Below are 21918 nucleotides of genomic sequence, written 5' to 3'. Positions count from 1 at the left end.
TACAATCGTCCCAGTGAAACACCAACTCTGAGTTCTGACATGTTCCTTCCATAGTATGTGACTATAATAACCACATTTATCATACATGACGCTATATTTAGGGTAAACTAAAAATAGTAAGACACACTTAAAATGCAATAAAGTAAGAACTGGTGAAAACTTATTTTCCGATCAACTCTGCAGCTAACACCAAGAAGACAGGCGGATGTAAACTTTCCTACCAAACGATACCTCCTCCGAGCAGTCCACCAGCTTCTCTTCGGCTTTCAGCAAATGTCTCTGAAGCCATCTTTTGTTTGGTTGGGTTGTTTGGGGAAGGAGACCAGACAGCGAGGTCATCGGTCTCATCGGATTAGGGAAGGATGGGGAAGGAAGTAGGCCGTGCCTTTCAGAGGAACCATCCCAGCGTTTGCCTGGAGAGATTTAGGGAAATCACGGAAAACCTAAATCAGGATGGCCGGACGCGGGATTGAACTGTCGTCCTCGCGAATGCCAGTCCATTGTCTAACCACTGCACCACCTCGCTCTGTCTTTTGTGTGGTCATTTGACTCAAACGACTTCCATCGAGTGACTAGCACTGTATCGTACAGTTGCGGGTGCAGCCCGCCTCTCACCCATGAAACTGATACCAGAACAGAGGGATTATGATTACGAGCGCTGACCGTAGTTGTTAGGCGAGCCTTTTTGACATTAAATAAACGTTACCATAAAACATGCGGACGGGTTGTGGGTCAATCCCGACTGCGTTTTCTGATCCAACAGCCGCTAACCCCTTTTGAATGGAGTATCCATTTTGCTTTGCATCTCCTGTGTCATCCGCTGTTCTGCAGTACTCACCTGTCCTTTGTATCGCTCGAAAGAACTGATTTGCGCTTTCTAACTGTTGAAGCTGACATTACTCTGCATTATTATTAAAAAAAATGGATTGGCTGAATATGGGGCTCTCAGCGCATCACAATTCTAAATATCTTGTTCGCATCCATCCTGTTACACGCCATTGTCACCTAAATACCCAATTGACAACCTCCCCCCCCCCCCCCCCCCGCTCTCCCGCAACCACCTCTTCACAGGTCATATCTGTGTCTTCTAAACCATACAGTCTTCCTTAAGTAATCCACTCGACCATTCCTAATCGAAGCCCTAATCAACTCATAGATTCTGTCTTCATCTACATTGAATATCCCCATACATATTATATATTTTGCTAGCCCAACAACCCCATTGCCTCCTCTATTCACCAACCAATGCTGGTACCCTGCACTTAAGCCATGCGTCCTCAAATATTCTTTTCACGTATTCCAGTCTCAGGCTTCCCCTATAGCTTTTATCATCTACACCTGTTTATAGTATAATTGATGTTATCTCCTGATGTGTCATCACGTTGTGACGTATTTGCTAATGGAAAGTGTTGTAGTTGGCAGAAGAGCCAACACCATGTCACTAGAGGAGGCCGAAATGCACGTGTTTTAGCTCACGCTGGCTGGCGTGAGGAGGGAAGAACTATACTGATATGAGGTCTGGAACATGTCAAGGAATTAGAATTTAGAAAGCGGACGAAATTAGTTTCATACTTAACATTAATCCATTAATGATGAACGTCGCTCTTGATGGTACATGATTCACAATACTCGTATTATCTGTTCAGATTATAGTAACTGAATATGGCGCCGTGCTAGGTCGTAGCAAATGACGTAGCTGAAGGCTATGCTAAACTGTCGTCTCGGCAAATGAGAGCGTATATAGACAGCGAACCATCGCTAGCAAAGTCGGCTGTCCAACTGGGGCGAGTGCTAGGAAGTCTCTCTAGACCTGCCGTATGGCGGCACTCGGTCTGCAATCACTGATAGTGGCGACATACGGGTCCGACGTATACTAACGGACCGCGGCCGATTTAAAGGCTACCACCTAGCAAGTGTGGTGGTGTTGGTGGTGTCACCACAGGGAGTCTCTCTATTATTCTTGGTAATTCGTCTGTAATCTACCAACTTGCCTACCCGAACCAAGATGCGTAAGGGTGGTGCCATCGACTCTGGCAAAATACCATGCAAAAGAAACCTACATTAAATCCCCTCATAATCGATATTTGCCATAACTAATAATTCTTGAGGTGTTCTAGTGTCTGACTGCGTCGCGTTAGAGTAGACAGGTCGCACGATTGCAAAAATCGCAAATTCCATGGAACATAAAGGAATTCTCAAAGAATAAACAACAAATATTTCTACGTAAAATAATCAAACTCAAGTAAAATGAGTCTCCACAATATTAAACTTCCAGTTCAGTATAAATGCTGATAGATGCACTCCAATAAAGTTCAAGCTGTCAAGGACAATTCACAAATTGCTGCAACTCAAGCACGATATATTGATCCGAATTCCACATAAATATTGCACCAATTGTGTCACCACTAACTCCATTTCATTTAACACAACGAGTAAATCTGTACTGGTGCTGTATTGTGTCTATTGAATAATTCAATACAAGACTGACATATGACATTATTCTGCAGAGTTCTGCAACATCTTCAAATATACAGGCATAGATCTATACAAAATTCGCAATACCGGTAGACCGTTCACCCCTCAACAGTGGTGTTATATAAAACCCTGCTAACTACACCGCGTACTCATGAATTAAAAATACAGTGACGGAAAAAATTCCACTACAAAGAATGAGTTATCCGACACAAAAGAAAGTTGGTAGGCGTGTTTTTACATCTGAAACACGATGTCTATTCCTATTTTACGTCAATCGCATAAGATTGGTGCTAGTAGTGCCACTGTAAGGATGCAAATCAGGTTTGCGCTAAACACACGCTATAACGTCGTGAGCTTTAGTTACCAATGAGGTTGGACGTGGTGAATTGATGTTAGTAAAGAATATCTTTAAGGTAATAGATACGCCATTATCAACAGCTCACTGATTTCGAATGAGGTCATGTAACAGGGCTACGAGAAGTCGGATGTTCCTTCTGCGATATTGCAGAAAGACCTGGCAGGAATATAGCCACTGTTAATGATGGCTGGCACTGGTAATCACAGGAATGTACGGCCTGCTGAGAGGGAAGACCATCGTGTTCGGTGTATGGCTGTGGTGCATCGTACTGCGTCTGCAGTAGCAAATTTGAGCAACAGGTGGTACCATAGTGACACAACGAACTGTTGCAAATTGGTTACATCAAGAAGAGCTTCGTGACGTACGCCCTGTAGCGTGCATTCCATTGACCTAAACCACCCTGATTTGCGACTTCAGTGGTGTCAAACGAGAGCTCATTGGAAGGCAGTGTGGATGCCAGGTGTGTTTTCTGGTGAAAGCTGTTTCTGTCCCGGTGCCAATGATGCTGGTGTGTTGGTTAGAAGTTGAGGGCCTGCAACCAACCAGTCTGTCTGCTAAGGACAGTGGACTAACTCCTGTAGTTATGGTCTGGAGTGCCATTTCGTATGATAGCAGGAGCACTATCGTGGTTATCTCATATATCCCGTCTGCAAAATTGTACGTCAATCTGGTGATTCGGCCTGATGTGTTGCAATGGGGGGGGGGGGGGGGGGGGGGGGGGTTCCAACAGGATAACTCTCACTCATGTTCCACTTTTGTAGCCCAACATGTTCTAAAGAGTGGCGCCCTGTTGCCTTGACTGTTCAATCACCAGGTCTGTCAGAGGAGCTTAAGGGTGATCAACGCTGAGGATATCGACGCGAGGTCCGTCTCCAGCTGAGCACATCTGAGACATCTGAGACATCATCCTCTCTCCTCCCTCTGTCTGACCATCTCCTCCTCTCTCCGTCCATCTCTGTCTCTTCCTTTTCCACTCTACCCCTCGCAGCTTTGGTCTCCCTCTGGTGGGAAAGGGGAAAGGTTGCCTGTTCACTTGCATTTAAGGGGCGCTATGAGCTCGCCAGTCGGTCAGTCTGGGTCAGTGTATCGTCCCCAGCTTGCTCTCGTCCGCATTTGTTAGGCAGTTTGTGTCTGTCATTCGGAGTGCTAGTATGTCTGTCATTCGGATCAACCTTTAAAGCTGGCAAAATGAGAGTCCTTCCACTCCGCCAACAAGAGAAGTCATCGAGTGGTCGCCCGGTCGGGGCTTAGTTCCTGCATCTGAGTCTACTTGTTAGGCCACCAGTCATTGGCAGTTGGATCGACCGGTTAGTCGGTGGCGCACTGAGACACAAGATGGCTTGTCCGTCTTGAGCGCCGGCGCATGTGAGGTCTCCACGTGAGTCCAGTGGGCAGCGGCGTATAACGTGGGATAGTGAGTTCGCGGTCGACAGGAGAGCAACAGGAGTCAACCCACGACATCAGTCTGGCCGGTGCGAGCTGCGACGCCGTGAGACGGGAGATCGGCGCGCCTTCCTGCGTCCGTTGAAGCGGCTGGCAGCGGACGGTTCGTGAGAGCGATTTGGGGGTGCTGCGCCAGGTCTTCTCGAGAAATCGCAGTATATTAGAAGTTAAGTGATTGTTAATATGTTGTTTGATTTACTCTTGTTAAATTCTACTTGTTTTCTTGGTGAGGTCACCAGCCGTTTTGCTTTGGGGTCGTCCCACCATTCTTCTCCGTTTGACCACCCGTAGGAAGGTGGTTGTTTATAAATTGGGTGGTCCGTTTGTCCCTTGTGGAGTAGGTGCGGGTTAGAGCAATCTGCGGTTCGGGTTGTTCAGTAATCTCCCTATCAATCTACTGTACGTTAGTAGCTGCCTCTGTCATGTTGACGGATTTGGTGTGTTAACGAATTTATTGCTTGGAGTGTAACGGCCTAATACCTGAAATATGTTTTGATCCTTGGAAACTTTGATATTATTGCCTATGATCTTGAGAGGCGGTACCTGTGTACTGTAGAGCATCTTAACTATTGTTTGGCCAACCTTGTAGAATTTTATATAAGATTGCATTTCATGGGCTTTTATTTAAATGATCATTTTAGTATATAAAGTTGCCACCCTTTCGCCGTAAGACTTTTCTTAGAAGTTAAAATCAAGTTGCACCTTCGGTGGGAAGGTTAATATTTTAGTTGTTAGTGTTTTGTACCATTTTCATCCCTCCTACGGTGGGGGGGGGGGGGGGTGAATAATTTGTGTGCTTGTGTAAATTGTTAAAACTCTTAGTTTAAAGTTATCTGGTGTGTTGCAGATTTGCACCAGTGTAGTCTTTCAGAGGCTGTTGTGAGCGGTCGTAACTACGGCCGTGTCAAAAGGGAGCGGCAAGGTTCTCTGCTAGAAAGCTCATACAGTCAAAACTTGTTTCCTTCTACGTCTGAATAAATTGTAACTTTGATATTTAGAAGGTGCTTTCTAATTATAATTTTAAATCTGTTTCTATTTAAAAAATGCTTTTAGGCACTATTAAAGTGAATAAAATTCCCATTTGTTAAAAGGAATTTGGCTATGATGGCATCAGTTACTCCCTGGCAACTACTTACATGCTTACGTACTGTGATTAAGTGGGTAATGTTCATGATGAATCGCTAGTAAATAAAATAAATTCGTAAGAATATTCTTTGAAAATAAACCACGGTGCATTAGGAAGTTTTGTTGAAACCAATCCAGGTATTTAGAAGGGGCATTTTGCCTTGGCCTTGGCTGCGCACCCACATGTCACATGTATCTCACGTATGTTTAACGTATTTCAGTTATATCTGCATAAATATATCACCTCTATCCCTTTCGAATTTCGCCCTGCGGTTTCGTTTTCACGCAGCTCAGTGTTTATGACGACGTTTTTTCTGACCTATATGTCGCACAGTGATACTATGAGCTCAGTTCAGCGGCATACCTATACAGTGTCTGCGAAATGAGTTGCGAATAGAGTTAGTGGCAAAGATTAGATGAATTTAACGTCGTGAATGATGCAGCAACATTTCATACATCTCAGAATTGATGATGAACTACCTGTCCTATTATTTTTCTACGTACATTCAGCGCAGCGGCATATGCGCACACTTTCCACGAATTGTGCTGCGAATAGAGTTAGTTGCAAATAATTAATATATTCAAGCGTCATGAATAATGCTGCAATTTTTCTGGAGTATTAGTGTTTATATCATCGTACCTCCTGAACACTGTCGCACAGTGATATAATTTTTCTGGTGCGTTCAGTGGTGTATGTGAATACTTACTATCTTCGAAATGTGTCACGAGTTCAGTTAATAGTAAAGTTGTAACAAATAAAAATGTCGTGTCTGATGCGTCTGTTTTAACGCATGAACAGTGAAAATATAGTAAGTGATAAACTTTTTTCTTTCATTTTGTGGGAGTTTTAAGCGAGAAAAAGTTCCGTATAGATCTGAAAATGTGTGTAAAATCTGTTGCAACTCATCAAGTACTCTCATTCTCAAATACTGGATGTATAAAGTCCGGGTATTCGCGCGTCGTGAGCTACACTACTTTTTCCCCCACACCCATACACCTTTCATACGTAGGTGGTCCTTACCCCGACAGAGATTCTTTCCATAGAGTAAGTAGTATGTGCACCAAGTTCGTTAGAAATCAGTCCAGTAGTTTAGAAAACATACTAACATACATTCGTATGTACATCAATTTTTATAATAGATATGGACTACCTGTTTTTCCCTAAAGCTTAGTACTGTGTTTGCTAATTTCAAATATCTTATATCATTTCACACTGTTGAGCGTTTCTTCTAGATCGAAAGATCCTACTAAGCAGTCCAATATTTTCTTAAGTCACATTTCCAGTATCACGCATAAGGTCAGAGCAGCCCCTGTGGTGTCTTCATCTTTCCTAAAGCCAAACTGAGCGTTATGTAACAGAGCCTCAATTTCCTTTTCTATATTCCGTTGTTTTAGTTTTATCAGCAACCTGGAGGCATGTGCTGCTAAGCTGACTGTGTGATCGTTCCCGCATTTATCTGCTCTTGCGACCTTCATGATTATGAGGATGCTATGTTTCCGGAATATTTTGCCAATTACAGTCCGCATATCCCATGGATACTAACTGTGTATGTTTAATTTAGCGTTTCCCGTTGCCGTCTGCGTCCTCATGCCGTTGATCATTGATGATTCTTCAGCTAAGCAAGATGTTGCTCTTTAATTCTGCTCGCTCCTTCTTTTGGCAGAAGGAGGGTCACACTTTTTTCTGGAAGCTTTACACCGCTTTGTTGGTAATTTTAATTCAAAATTCATGCAGGGGCTGGGCTGAAACGCGTGACAAAGGACACTTTGTTTACTTGTCAGCGATATTCCCCTTTTTATTTACTCGAATCTGGAGCCTCTGCCTTTCGCGGGCACATGCTCTACCTATTTGTTTTTGTCGTGAGATAATACCTGCATCAGCTGGCTTCCTTCAGCTATATTTTCCTTAATTAACTAAATTAGTTATTTTTAAAATTAAACAAAAACTTCTGCTTTTTAAAACCAAAGTCAGCATTTTATTAAATACTAGTTATTTGATTCATAAGCTACTTTCTCTCTTTTTTCCATTTTTTTTTTTTTTTAAGTTTTCTCGTCAGAGGCTGACTTCATTCTTCCGATCAAATGAATTGATTGGGCTTTCACAAATTAAAATCTTCTGTAACGATAGATGGATATTAAATGAATTAATGACGAATGCGATGGAATCCATTCCATAGAATAAGGTATTTATGGACGTGTGGCTTCATTTACGTGATCGTGCATTACATGTTTTAGCAACGAAATATATTAGAAATTAAAATTGAAACATTTTTATATTCTATGACGTTAAGTCCATCGTCCAATAATTATGGAAGGAAATGAACTCATTGCTATTGGCAAAGTTATACTAAATTCTCATTCTTCTTTTTGTGAAAACTTCTTCTTGTGGAAACATAACCACAAAACCTCCGAAATCTTACGTGGTGTTTGGAATGTTTAGCATCACGATAGTGATCCTCTATGATGTAATTTATATATTCCGGGTGTGTTGGCTCTTCCTTTGTGATCACATGAAAAGAAACAGACCTACCATCCAGGTGTAACTGTGACGTTTTGTAATACGGTACAATTTCCAGTTGGGTTTTATAATTTCTTCGACAGTTATCTGCGTCACAGATACATAAATCGTGAGTGCTGCCTAGACAATGATGTCTAGCTTACCATATGCTGAAACAGGCCTCATATCGTCTTAATGATACACCTTCCACTGCTCTCCCCATCTACCAACCCCCATTCTTCCAACAATGAAATTCTCTATAAAAGTCATCCTTACTACCAGAAATAACTAGTTTTGCTCTGTCTTCCTCAAATTAGCTTCACCTCCTTATTTGCCTTTCTACCCTCCCCTTCCCTCTCAGTAACAGTGGGCAGGTCTCCATCCTCATTGTTTCTGTTCCATATCCAATGCCTCTGCTGAAACTCCATCTTACACTAACACCGCCAAATAATAAATCATTAACTCCAACAGTCCACTCCACGCAGCACCAGTTACCTCTCCTATACCAAACACATACTCTACCTTACCTACAGAATACGTCAGCACGTTCGAAGGCATGTTTAGTGTTACCACAAGTGGAATGGATAAAGGAAGAGGAACAGACTGAAATAAGAGTGACCGTGACTGTCACGAAAGAACAGAATATAAATAGAGAACTCTGCCGAGGACGACTAGGGTAACGTTTTGGGGGAGGGGGACTGACTACAATGAGCTATACAGACTGTAGGAGAGATAGCTATTACGATAAAAGGTGGACCATTAACTGTCTTTCGAAGGCGGAAGGAATTTAATTTCCCCAATATTTTGAGGAAGATTGTTCTAAAGCCTGGTTCTTGATATAGAAAATTATTTCGAGAATATAGGCAGTGTTATGTGATAGTACAGAGAGAATTTGACTTTTTTCTGGATTGGATCTTTCTGCTGTGCTGTTCAGATAGTAGACTAATAGTAGAGGACAAATAAGAAGAAATGCAGTGACCGAGAAGACACTAAAGCAAACATGGAGTATGGTAGCCTCTACACTTATTGACACGTAGTCACGATAATTGTGCATAAGCTTGTTTACTATAGTCAAAAAAGCTTATGTCACAAATGTATCGTACACAAGCATTCATCGCAAGTTCGAGCCTGCGTTAGCTTTCGTATGAAAATCCTTGAAGAATGGCGTCAGAGTAGTCAAGTATGGGGAGTATTAAAGTGTCAGTGCACTTCTTTTTAAGCTCGAAAGGAAATACTGCAAGGGTTTTGTTTTGTACAGAAAACTGAAATTTTGGTATTATAATGGATGTCACGTGGAAATGTATAGCTTCAGAGGCATATGAATAATAATGGGCACCTTCTCTGCCAAAGAGGTTGCGCTGCGAAACACTCTTAGTATTACCTTTGCTAGTGAGTGGAGTGTAGTCTTGCAGAGAGAGAGAGAGAGAGAGAGAGGTGTAGTCAAGTTGTATTTTATGACGGAGTAAGATGTGTTTAGGCTGTGCTGTGTGCCGGCAATACTTTTCTTATACTATTTTTCATTTATGGAGCAATATTTTGTAAATTCATTCAGAAGACTTCAAAAGGTGCTGTAAAAGCGCATTTTCCGAGACATCCTAGCATAGTAATTAATTTCGTCAGGCATTTAGAACTGGAGATTTTTGTGACAACGTAACGATGTGTGATTTACAGATTTTTCTTCAAAGATGGATAGCATACGTATCTGCAAGAAAGTAAAGAGGATTTGTCAGGTTTTTCCACTATTAATACAAAGTCAACTTGTAATATTTCAAGTGTTAAAATAATTTTTCTTGGTGATCTATGTTTTGTTAATGAAGTTACTTTATTGTTTTTCATCAATCACCATTCGTCTCTTTATTTCAAGTTTCACGTATATAATTTTGCTTTCCCGAGTATGTCAGTAACAGAACATTAACTGACAATGATCATTGTTGTAATGAAATTTATAAACACAGAAGTTTTGTGAACCTCTCTATAGTTTAAATCATACATTGCGCATCGCATTGCTAGTAGTTCGAATTTTTATTTTTGTTAACTAGCATAGCAGCAGCAGCCGCGGTAGTTTGGAGATAGCAGCAGCACAGCATTTATTTATTGCGCAAACAGGGGGGCCATTTATAATTATTATTTAATCTCGGCACTGACATACTTTTCAGTCAGGGCAGTTTTGGTAGTTATTTATATTTCATATATTTCTCACAGTCAGATTGCTTGCATTTTTGGTAACAGGGTAGTTTTATTAAACTTTGCAGAACAGTCTGTAATCTCGCAGTCAGTGTTAGGTTAATGTTGCATTTATGATCAGCTTTTGCATTGATAATCACTTTTCCAGAATTGCGAAATTACTTACAAACTTAAATACGAGCTTAACTGTGTCTCTAATCACATGTTCATCTTTACATTTCCACACAGACAAAGTACCACTAAATATAATTTACAGTTCCATACAGCAAAAACTGATCAGTAATTAGACAATTTCAATTTTTTTTTTTATATTTCTGTGGTGAGTGAAGTGACTCTGACACCTTCTACAAACTGCAGTTGCGTGTTCAGTACAGTCCTAATGATGGTCCAATTTCTTTGTAGAAGAAGAAAAGGTTATATCTGTGGGGTATAAAATTAATGGAGGAAGAGATTCGCTAAACGAAGAGTTAATAAGTCTTTTGCGAGCGACTAAGGTTGCTTACGTTTTAGGTGGGTTAAGTTTAAATTATGTTCTGCACTGACATTGATAGGGCAAGTAAATCAACATTTACAGGCTGCATGGCTGTGTAAACATCTATTAGACTTGCGATTGGATATAATTAACTGTCGTTAGCGTATAGGTGATATCTGCAGTGGGATACTTTAGTTGACACATCATTAACATATAACAAGAATAATGGGTCCAATACTGAACCTTGTGGGACGATAATGTCAGATTAAGACATTACATTAAACAAACAAGATTTACATCACGACTGTGTACCCTCCAGTGTTTATGTCAAGGCCTACGACCCAGACATCGTAGTACAGTCAACTGCACTTCTTTCGCTGCCAGCAGCTGACGGGCTCTCATAATCTGCCAGTAGCGCAGCGCTTGTGACGTGGGATGATAGCAGAGAAACAGTTTGCAGCCTCTACTCCAGACTGATCCAGTGCGGTTGACGCCGAGACAATACTGGCCGGCGGTCTCCCATGGCATTCCGATCGCCAGCAGCCTTGCCTTCCATGTTTGACAGCGCGTCTGGCGCGATCAAACAGCACAGCCACTAATTAGCTAGCGCGCGCGCCGCCTCTGATTGGATATTCCGGCCGCTGCCACCGCCGCGGATGCAGCAAACAACCGCACGCTGGCGCCAGTAGGGGTACACACGCTAGCAGGTTGTCAGCCTTTGTGGCGGGAGCCAGAATTCACCGAGACCAGTAGCAGCTGTTGTATAAGAGCACAAGAGCTCGTGAACACCCAACCTTTTGACACCCTCCTCATTCATTGGTTATTTTCCTTTGAATGCTGTTAAACGTAATGTAGATGCGGTAATCTGAAATACATAACACTAAGTCTACCTCACAATGCTACAAGGGCTGTTCTAAAAGTAAGGTACGATTGGTCGCGAAATGGAAACCACAGCGAAAATCGAAAATTTTATATTCGCAATAGTTAGCCACACCTTCCAGCCACATCTCCAAATAGCCGCCGCCCCGACGCGGATTTTTATCATAGCGTTGCACAAACTTTCCAGTATCCTCGTCATAGAAAGCAGCCGCGTATTCTTTCTGATAATTCTCTACGCTGGTCTGCCTTTCGTTATTTGTGCCAAAGTGTTATCTTTGTAGCCAGCGCGGTTCATGTGAGCAGATGAATGTCGCAGGAGCCAATTAAGGACTGTATTGCGGGTGATCAAACACTTCCCATCGAAAACGCTGCAGGAGCATCCTTACTGCATCTGCGGAATGCGGCCGAGAATTGTCTTGAGGAAAGAAATGCATGACATTTATGTTATGTGGGCTGCATAGCTTCAGGAGAAATCTCTCAGCAGGTCCACATACTTGGCAGGAGACACTGTTGTTTTAGGAATTTATGCATAATCACTTTGCTTCCTGAAGATGTCATTGATCGACAGGCACACTAAAGACATGGCCCAACACATATGTGCAAAGTTCCATCGGATTTTCACAGTGGTTTCAATTTCGCGCCAAATCGGACCTTGCTTTCCGAATACGCCTAGTACATTGCTACACCTCGAGTCTGCGTGAAACTTGGCACACTTTCAGTTCTGCACTTTTTAAGGACCTTTTGCGCATGCGCAGCTGGCGTGACGTATTTTCCTTATGGGCCATACATGTATGGATTTGATAAAAAAACGTGCATGGTTCACAGTGTGGTCAGCTACTCCTACAAGTTTACATCAATGCCACCAGGTGGTAGCACGCTGCAGCAGAATTTTTACCCTGTTCGCTTCGCATGAATCCCTCTAGACAGTAGGACACTATACAGTAATATTAGATCGGACATCAATATATATTATAGTTATACTGACAAAAAAAAGCCTATTTTGTGGGATTTTGAATGACATATAAAATATTAAGTTTTGGATTTTGTTATATAGAAATCCATTTGAGGCACTGAGAGTCATAAATTACATCATTGTCGACTCTGAGACTAGCATTTACTCAACCTTTGTTAACTGTTGATCTTTTGGTAGGTCAGGTTTATCTGTACTGTAGGCCCACATTGTATGCATGAACACTAAAGAAAAACTGTTGCACTGGTTTCTTTGATGTTCAGTTAAATGTGGGATCGGCGACAGTGTGTTTTTGGCCCTTATGGTTCTCAGCGCCTCATTTCATGTTGATGGACAGTACTACATGAATTTGATCATTTTCACAAATGGCAGTTTGTGCTTAGAACTGGTTGTTTACTGTGTTGGAATCTGCTTTCGTGTGTAATGTCAATATGAACTCTGTCTAATCTGTTTTAAGTGTTAACAGAAAAGAAAACTACCAGGAAAAGTTATCCACAAAGGAATTACAGCTTTCCAGACCAGATCCATTGACTGAGAAAATGGCGAATTTAAATAAGTGTGACTACAGCGAAGAAAGAAGAATATAATAGGCGTATGTTGTTGTGTGGGTGCAACATAAGTGTGTCTGATTTTCAGCTCGCAAGTTAATTCGTTAACTAATACACGTGTTAGGAATCTTGTACATTTTTGCGGAAAAATAGAAATGAACGGAAAATTCCACTTACACAAAAATGCGAAATGGAGAGTAATGAAAGCTTATACGTTATTTCATTCTTGCCCTAAACTGTACTTAAATATGTACAAAGTAACGAAATTACCCAAACACAATACTTACATTTTTCAGACAAGTTACGCATATTATTATTATTATTATTATTATTATTATTATTATTATTGATCGTGGCAGTAGCTGTGTAAATATGTTGACGAGCGTAACTATTATACAGGAGGTGATATTAATTTCACACTTTCATATTTATCTGAATCTAAAACTTCACGAACACCCAGAATCTATGAAACTTCCTGGCAGATTGAGACTGTGTGCCAGACCGAGACTCGGAATCTACGAGGTGCATTCAAGTTCTAAGGCCTCCGATTTTTTTTCTCCGGACTGGAAAGAGATAGAAACATGCGCATTGTTTTAAAATGAGGCCGCGTTTATTGTCAATACGTCCCAGAGATGGCAGCACAGTTCGGCAGATGGAATTTTACCGCCAGCGGCGAGAATGAGAACTGTTTTAAATACTTAAAATGGCGACGTTTTCCTTACTTGAACAGCATGCAATCATTCGTTTTCTGAATTTGCGTGGTGTGATACCAATTGAAATTCATCGACAGTTGAAGGAGACATGTGGTTATGGAGTTATGGATGTGCCGAAAGTGCGTTCGTGGGTGCGACAGATCAATGAAGGCAGAACATCGTGTGACAACAAACCGAAACATCCTCGGACTCGCACAAGCCGGTCTGACGACACGATCGAGAAAGTGGAGAGATTGTTTTGGGGGGATCGCCAAATGACTGTTGAACAGATCGCCTCCAGAGTTGGCATTTCTGTGGTTTCTGTGCACACAATCCTGCATGACGACCTGAAAATGCGAAAAGTGTCATCCGGGTGGGTGCCACGAATGCTGACGGACGACCACACGGCTGCCCGTGTGGCATGTTGCCAAGCAATGTTGACGCGCAACGACAGCACGAATGGGACTTTCTTTTCGTCGGTTGTGACAATGGATGAGACGTGGATGCCATTTTTCAATCCAGAAACAAAGCGCCAGTCAGCTCAATGGAAGCACACAGATTCACCGTCACCAAAAAAATTTCGGGTAACCGCCAGTGCTGAAAAAATGATGGTGTCCATATTCTGGGACAGCGAGGGCGTAATCCTTACCCATTGCGTTCCAAAGGGCACTACGGTAACAGGTGCATCCTACGAAAATGTTTCGAAGAACAAATTCCTTCCTGCACTGCAACAAAAACGTCCAGGAAGGGCTGCGCGTGTGCTGTTTCACCGAGACAACGCACCCGCACATCGAGCTAACGTTACGCAACAGTTTCTTCATGATAACAACTTTGAAGTGATTCCTCATACTCGCTACTCACGTGACCTGGCTCCTAGTGACTTTTGGCTTTTTCCAACAATGAAAGACACTCTCCGTGGCCGCACATTCACCAGCCGTGCTGCTATTGCCTCAGCGATTTTCCAGTGGTCAAAACAGAGTGCTAAAGAAGCCTTCGCCGCTGCCATGCGTGAATAAATGTGTACGTGTGCAGGGCGATTACGTCGAGAAGTAACGCCAGTTTCATCGATTTCGGGTGAGTAGTTAATTAGGAAAAAAATCGGAGGCCTTAGAACCTGAATGCACCTCGTATGCTAACGAGCTGCTACTGGCCGAGGTTGATGTCTCGCGATAGTGGCCAACAGTTTCGAGGCGGCGTATGACAAGCGTAAGATGATATCAAAAACTTCTTCACGTTCAGTGAATGGGAAAGAATTATCATTATCCGTTATATAATTGGTACTTTGCTTGTCTAGATTAAAGTGGCCGTAAACATACACTGTTAGCAGCCCCAAGAAGAAGATACACTGTTTTTGAGCTCCATATTGTACGTTGTTTCTGGGGGTTGTATTGAAGATACAGTGTTCAGCCTTGGTACACTAGTGTAAAAGGTATTGAAAACCAGCAATGCAATTTGTACTTTAATTTTCTTATATATGTGCCTGCGAGCCGACGTAAGGCATTTCCATCGTGTCCGAGCAATACCGGGATGTCAGGTAAATTAGCTTCAATACGTTACGTCCGAAAACTTCACGTAAAATTTAAACCTCCATTTCGTGTTGATTTTATCAAAGTTCGCACGTGTATAGTCATATGTTATGTATTTACGTACAATGAGTTCTGCAGAGAACGTATTTTCTACTATAACATCAGCTGTGCCTTCTGCAATTTGAGCAGTAGTACCTAAGTCTGACCTCGGAGCACAGACGCTGCGTCCATTCCAAGGTGCGCCACAATCTGCGATTGATGGCATCCTGTCTCCTCAATGGCCGTCGGAATAGCCTCTTCAAAGCCCGACTGACGCACCCATACATACCCATTGAGTGCACGTCGTGTTTCTTCGCATCTCTTGTTCCCATTTCCCTGTGGGGTACCATTATCCGCCACACATTTGAAATGCCAGCCATTCTCCGTTTGCCTCTTCTTGACACAGGACACAGTATTTTCCCGATACTGGAAGCGAGGCTCACTCGCTCTGTATCAGTTTCAATGGAAGACAATAATTCAAACTATTTGGTTAGGGGGATGGGTAGAACTGTCTAAGTTCTCCCTGGGCCGTGTCTTTCCTGATATGACAGTTAGCTCTACCATTGACTGGCCACTCAAAATCACATGGACAAGTAGCGATAGACCATGTACTTACTGTAGGGGCGATAGGATACACAGGACGAACTAGTATTTGAGGTACCACACGTGCCTCCCGAAATACACACTCGCAGCAGCATTCTATAATTGGAGAGTAGTCAGGAGCTCACGAATGTCATGTAACTCATCCTAAGTTCAAGAATAGCAAAGACTATGACTGGTGTAGTGACCTTTAGAACAGTAACAAATAACTTTAGAATAAGCTTGCTGATTCTAATTTCAGGATCTGTTAAGCTACACAGCACAAAACGTAACACTTTCCCGAAATCACTTGCCTTCCATTGTGACACATAAGTTTGAAATTCCTCTCAATGGTGCCTACAACTTCCACGTGTAATGGCGCAAAAGCGTGGCGGCCAATGACGTCACCCTCGGGTTCGGCCACGCTTCAGACAGAGGTGTCGACACAATCGAAGAAAAGTCACAGCTCAAAAGTTCAAGTGAGCTGTAACGAGTGTTAACGATGTCAGCTTGGCAACAAATTACGCAGTAATTCTGCTCAACATCATCGTCATATGAGGAGAAGGTCATCATACCACCTCTTACCCATATTTCACCCCCGTCTTTTGATACCTTTGAGATGGAGGTCAGAACCACGGCACACAGCACTGAAATAGTGCGGTTTCCTAATGGTTTGGCGAAGAAAAGTTTCATAACCACTGCCATCAGACGCAACACGAAAAGCTTTCAGATGGTGGCAATACAGGGTGTCAATGAAGCCACAACTTCTTTAGGGGCACGGATTCCCACACCTTTCGCGTTCGATGACGACAGTTCGCAGTGCTATGAGCAGCAGGGCGGCGTCCTTCACAACGTTCGACACTGCTAACTACTCCCGGACGTTTCAGATCTATTCTACACTACTGGCCATTGAAATTGCTACACCAAGAAGAAATAATAAACAGGTATTCATTGGACAAATATATTATACTAGAACTGACATGTGATTACATTTTCACGCAATTTGGGTGCATAGATCCTGAGCAATCAGTACACAGAACAGCCACCTCTGGCCGTAATAACGGCCTTGATACGCCTGGGCATTGAGTCAAACAGACCTTGGATGGCGTGTACAGGTACAGCTGCCCATGCAGCTTCAACACGATACCACAGTTCATCAAGAGTATTGTGACGAGCTAGTTGCTCGGCCATCATTGACCAGACGTTTTCAGTTGGTGAGAGATCTGGAGAATATGCTGGCCAGAGCAGCAGTCGAACATTTTCTGTATCCAGAAAGGCCCGTACACGACCTGGAACATGCGCTCGTGCATTATCCTGCTGAAATGTAGGGTTTCGGAGGGTCGAATGAAGGGTACAGCCACGGGTCGTAACACATCTGAAATGTAACGTCCACTGTCCAAAGTGCCGTCAATGTGAACAAGAGGTGACCGAGGCGTGTAACTAAAGGCAGCCCATACCATCACGCCGGGTGATACGCCAGTATGGCGATGACGAATACACGCTTCCAATGTGCGTTCACCGCGATGTCGTCAAACACGGATGCGACCATCATGATGCTGTAAACAGAAACTGGATTCATCCGAAAAAGTGACGTTTCGCCATTCGTGCACTCAGGTTCCTCGTTGAGTACACCACCGCAGGCGATCCTGTCTGTGACGCAGCGTCAAGGGTAATTGCAGCCGCGGTCTCTGAGCTGATAGTCCATGCTGCTGCAAACGTCGTCGAACTGTTCTTGCAGATAGTTGTTGTCTTGCAAACGACCCCATCTGTTGACTTATGAATCGAGACGTGGCTGCACGATCCGTTACAGCCATGCGGATAAGATGCCTGTCATCTCGACTGCTAGTGATACGAGGCCGTTGGCATCCAGCACGGCGTTTCGTATTACCCTCCTGAACCCACCGATTCCATATTCTGCTAACAGTCATTGCATCTCGACCAACGCGAGCAGCAATGTCGCGATACGTTAAACCGCAATCGAGATAGGCTACAATCCGACCTTTATCAAAGTCGGAAACGTGATAGCACGCATTTCTCCTCCTTACACGAAGCATCACAACAACGTTTCACCAGGCAACGCCGGTCAACTGCTGTTTGTGTATGAGAAATCGGTTGGAAACTTTCCTCATGTCAGCACGTTATAGGTGTCGCCACCGGCGCCAACCTTGTGTGAATGCTCTGAAAAGCTAATCGTTTGCATATCACAGCATCTTATTCCTGTCGATTAAATTTCACGTCTGTAGCACGTCATCTTCGTGCTGTAGCAATTTTAATGGCTAGTAGTGTAAGTACATCGTGGCGTTGCAACCTTATTTGACATCTTTGTAGTGTGGTGCAATATCAATGTTTTGCTCTGGTATACATAGTGGAACAGCTAGGAACAATTAAAAACCGTTCGGCGAAATCTGAACGTGATTGAAAGCTGCAAAGAGTATTTATGCTTTTTCAGCCCTTCTGATTGGCGACCTCTTGTGGTATAATATGGGAGGGGTGCTACACTGACATGTCTGCAGAAGAAACAGCAAAGGGTCCATTTGAGACCTCCAGTCCGGCAGCACCCTCGGTGCCACCAACACACCTTCGTTGAGCACATTAAAACTGTACTTGTCAGAATTCTTTGTGGCCATTCGCCTTAATGGTGCCTCGTGGCTGCTCGAGAGCCTGAGAGCTCGGCAACCTGTTCGACAAGTCATTGTTGGTGTTTGCTGCCATCTGGAGCTAGGCAGCCACAATACGCCACTCAGCTGAATGGATGTCAAAGTCTGTGAAGCTACATTTTCACATGGTAATCAAAGTTCCGCGGGTGTGTTGAGGGTACTGCCGAACTGGGGGCCACTTTTCCTCTTTATTCGTGCAGCTGTCAATTTTGCATCCCTCCATTATCACTCCACAGGAGGGAGCAAAGCAGAGCAGAAACAGCATCAGTTCTCTTCTGATCACGCTCCAGTTTCGTTGTACGGTTCTGAATGATCCCTTGTGGATCCACACTGTACACTAATGCAAAATTTGTGGTCGCACTGTACTCAGAATGGGTAAGATCACGTTCAGTGGGGTTGCAGCCCCACGATTTCCTTAAAGCAGCACGGAATCGTCTGAGGCGTGTCAGCAGATTCGAAAATTGTCAACAATATCGTCCTACTCCTCACCGCACTGTGAATTGTCGTTTTCGACCGGCGATGTGTGGGAATCAACGCTATAAGGAAAGTTAAGGTTTCATTGACGCCCTTTACGCCATCTCTCTTGGGCTTTTCATGTCGATTCTGGGCAGTAATGTGCCCGAAATGTTTACCTAGGCCACGCAAAAGAAAACCACACAATTTGGGCGGTGTAGTTCTTACCTGCATCTCACAGGCGTGAAAATAAGGACTGAAATGTGGGTGTGAGAGGGTGTGATGACCTTTCTATAATGTAACACCTCCATGATCGGGCTGAGCGGAATTGTGGTGAAGTTTGATGCGAGTGTGACATCATACCAAATTTCGCCATCATTCTGTCCAACTCCAAAAAAATGGTTCAAATGGCTCGAAGCACTATGGGACTTAACATCTGAGGTCATCAGTCCCCTAGACTTAGAACTAATTGAACCCAACTAACCTAAGAACATCACACACATCCATGCCCGAGGCAGGATTCGAACCTGCGACAGTAGCAGCAGCGCGGTTCCGGGCTGCAGCGCCTAGAACCGCTCGGCCCCAACGGCCGGCGCCCAACTCCATCGTGAACGTGTCACATAATAGCGATGGTGCCAAAGTGACGTCATTGAATTAGCACCCGTGGTCTAAGGATAGCGTCTTTGAATAGGAATCCATGCACCCTCGGTATCGGGTGCGAACCCGAATAAGAATCATCAGCAATGGCGGCCGAACACTTCCGGCATAAGAAGTCACCCTCATTCTTCTAACGGCCTTGTCAAAGAGGGCGGAGGAGCGGTCTTAGGTTCAGGGCACTCTTTTGCCCTTGGGATGGGAAACTCCCCTCAAATACGGAAGAATCGGCGATGACCAACAGCATAAGGATGCAGAACCAATTGAAACCACTGCATTAAAGACACGTAATGTGTATCCTCAGAACGTGCTGCCTGGAACGGAAAAAAGTATCATGATGATCTCTCCAATGGCAGAAGATTCCAAACTAGACCCCCATTCGGATCCTCGGGAGGGGACTGTTAAAGAGGAGGTGACCATGAGAAAAAAACTGAATAACCAACGAAGATATAGTTCTACGAGTCTGCGCGTAGAATGTCAGAAGTCTGAATGTAGTAGGAAAACTACAATATTTCAAAAGGGAAATGCTAAGGCACAATCTAAAAATAGTGGGCGTCAGTGAAGTGAAATCAAAAGAAGACAAGAATTTACGGTTGGTCGAGTATAGGGTGATATCGACTGCAGCAGAAAATGGTACAAGGGGAGTAGGATTCATTATGAATAGGAGTGTAGGGAAGAATGTGGCGTAGTGTGAACATTTCAGTGATAGCGTTGTTCTCATCAGAATCGACAGCAAACCAACACCGACAACGATAGCTGAGGTATACATGCCGACGTCGCAATATGAAGATGAAGAGACAGATAAAATATATGAGGATACTCAACGGATAATGCAGCATGTAAAGGAAGATGATAATCTAATAGTCAATGGCGACTGGAATGTGATTGTGGAGGAAGCAGTCGAAGATGAGGTTAGAAGAATATAGACTTGGTACTAGGAATGAGACAGGAGAAAGGCTAATTGAGTTCTGCGATAAATTTCAGCTAGTAATAGTGAATACTCTGTTCAAGAGTCACAGGCGGAGGAGGGAACTTGGAAATTCCGCGGGAGATGTCGGAAGATTTCTTTTGGATTCCATCGTTGTCCGAAATCGGGTATTGAATAGTAATACGTATCTTGGAACTGATAAAGTCTCAGTTCATAATTTAGAAGTGATAAAGAGTAGGGTGAATTTTAACAGGACAGTCAGGAAGAATCAGTGCGCCAAGAACTGGGATACGGAACTACGAAGGACCGATGACATAAGCTTGAAGTTCCCTCAAACTGTAGATATTGCGATAAGGAATAGCTGAGTAGGCACCTCAGTTGAAGAGGAATGGACATCTGTAAAAAGGGCAATCACAGAAGTTGGAAAGAAAAATTTTGACACAAAGAAGATAACTACGGAGAAACCATGGGTAACAGGACAAATACTTCAATTTATTGATGAAAGAAGGAAATACAGAAATTCTCAGGTTAATTCAAGAATACAGAAACAGAAGTCACTTAGGAATGAAATACACAGGAAGCGCAGGGAAGATAGGCTAAATCACTACGTGAAACATATGACGAAACAGAAAAAGAAATGACTGTCAGAGTATAGAAAGTCAAAACGACCGTCGGTCAAATTAAACGCAAGCATGGTAGCCTTAAGACTGCGACGGCAATTCCACCGTTAAATGGAAGGGAGAGAGCGGCTAGGTGGAAAGGGTACATTGAAGGCCTGTATAAGGGGAAGACTTGCCTGATGACGTGATAAAAGAAGAAACAGCTGTCAATATAGGAGAGAGAGAGAGCGGGCCCGGTATTAGAATCAGAATTTAAAAGCGCTTTGGAAGACTTCAGATCGAACAAGGGAGAAGTGGTAGATAACATACGATCAGAATTTCTAAGATCATTGCGGGAAGTGGCAACAAAACAACTATTCACGTTGGTCTGTGGAATGTATGAGTTTAGCCATATACTATCTTACTTTCGGAAGAAACGAGTAATACTCAGAAGAATGGAAAAGTACATTGTGGATGGGTTAGACGAATATCAGTTTGGCTTTACGAAAGGTAAAGGAACCAGTGAGGCAGGTCTGACGTTGCGGTTGTTAATAGAAGTAACAGTAAAGAAAAGTGGAGACACATTGACAGGATTTTTCGACCTGGAAAAAGCGTTCGACAATGTAAAACAGTGCTAGATCGAGATTCTGAGAAAAGAAGGGGTAAGCTATAGTGGCAGACGGGTAGTATACTATATGTGCATGAGTCAAGAAGGAACAATATGAGTGAAAGACCAAGAGCGGAATTAAAATTCATAGTGAAAGGATATCAATAATAAGATTCGCTGATGACATTGGTATCCTCAGTGGAAGTGACGAAGAATTACAGGCTCTGCTAAAC

The sequence above is a fragment of the Schistocerca serialis genome, chromosome 4, assembly GCF_023864345.2.
Source record: "Schistocerca serialis cubense isolate TAMUIC-IGC-003099 chromosome 4, iqSchSeri2.2, whole genome shotgun sequence".
NCBI classification, from domain to species: Eukaryota; Metazoa; Arthropoda; class Insecta; order Orthoptera; family Acrididae; genus Schistocerca; species Schistocerca serialis.
The sequence above is the reverse complement of the archived record's forward strand: the minus strand, read 5'-3'. Positions refer to the sequence as shown.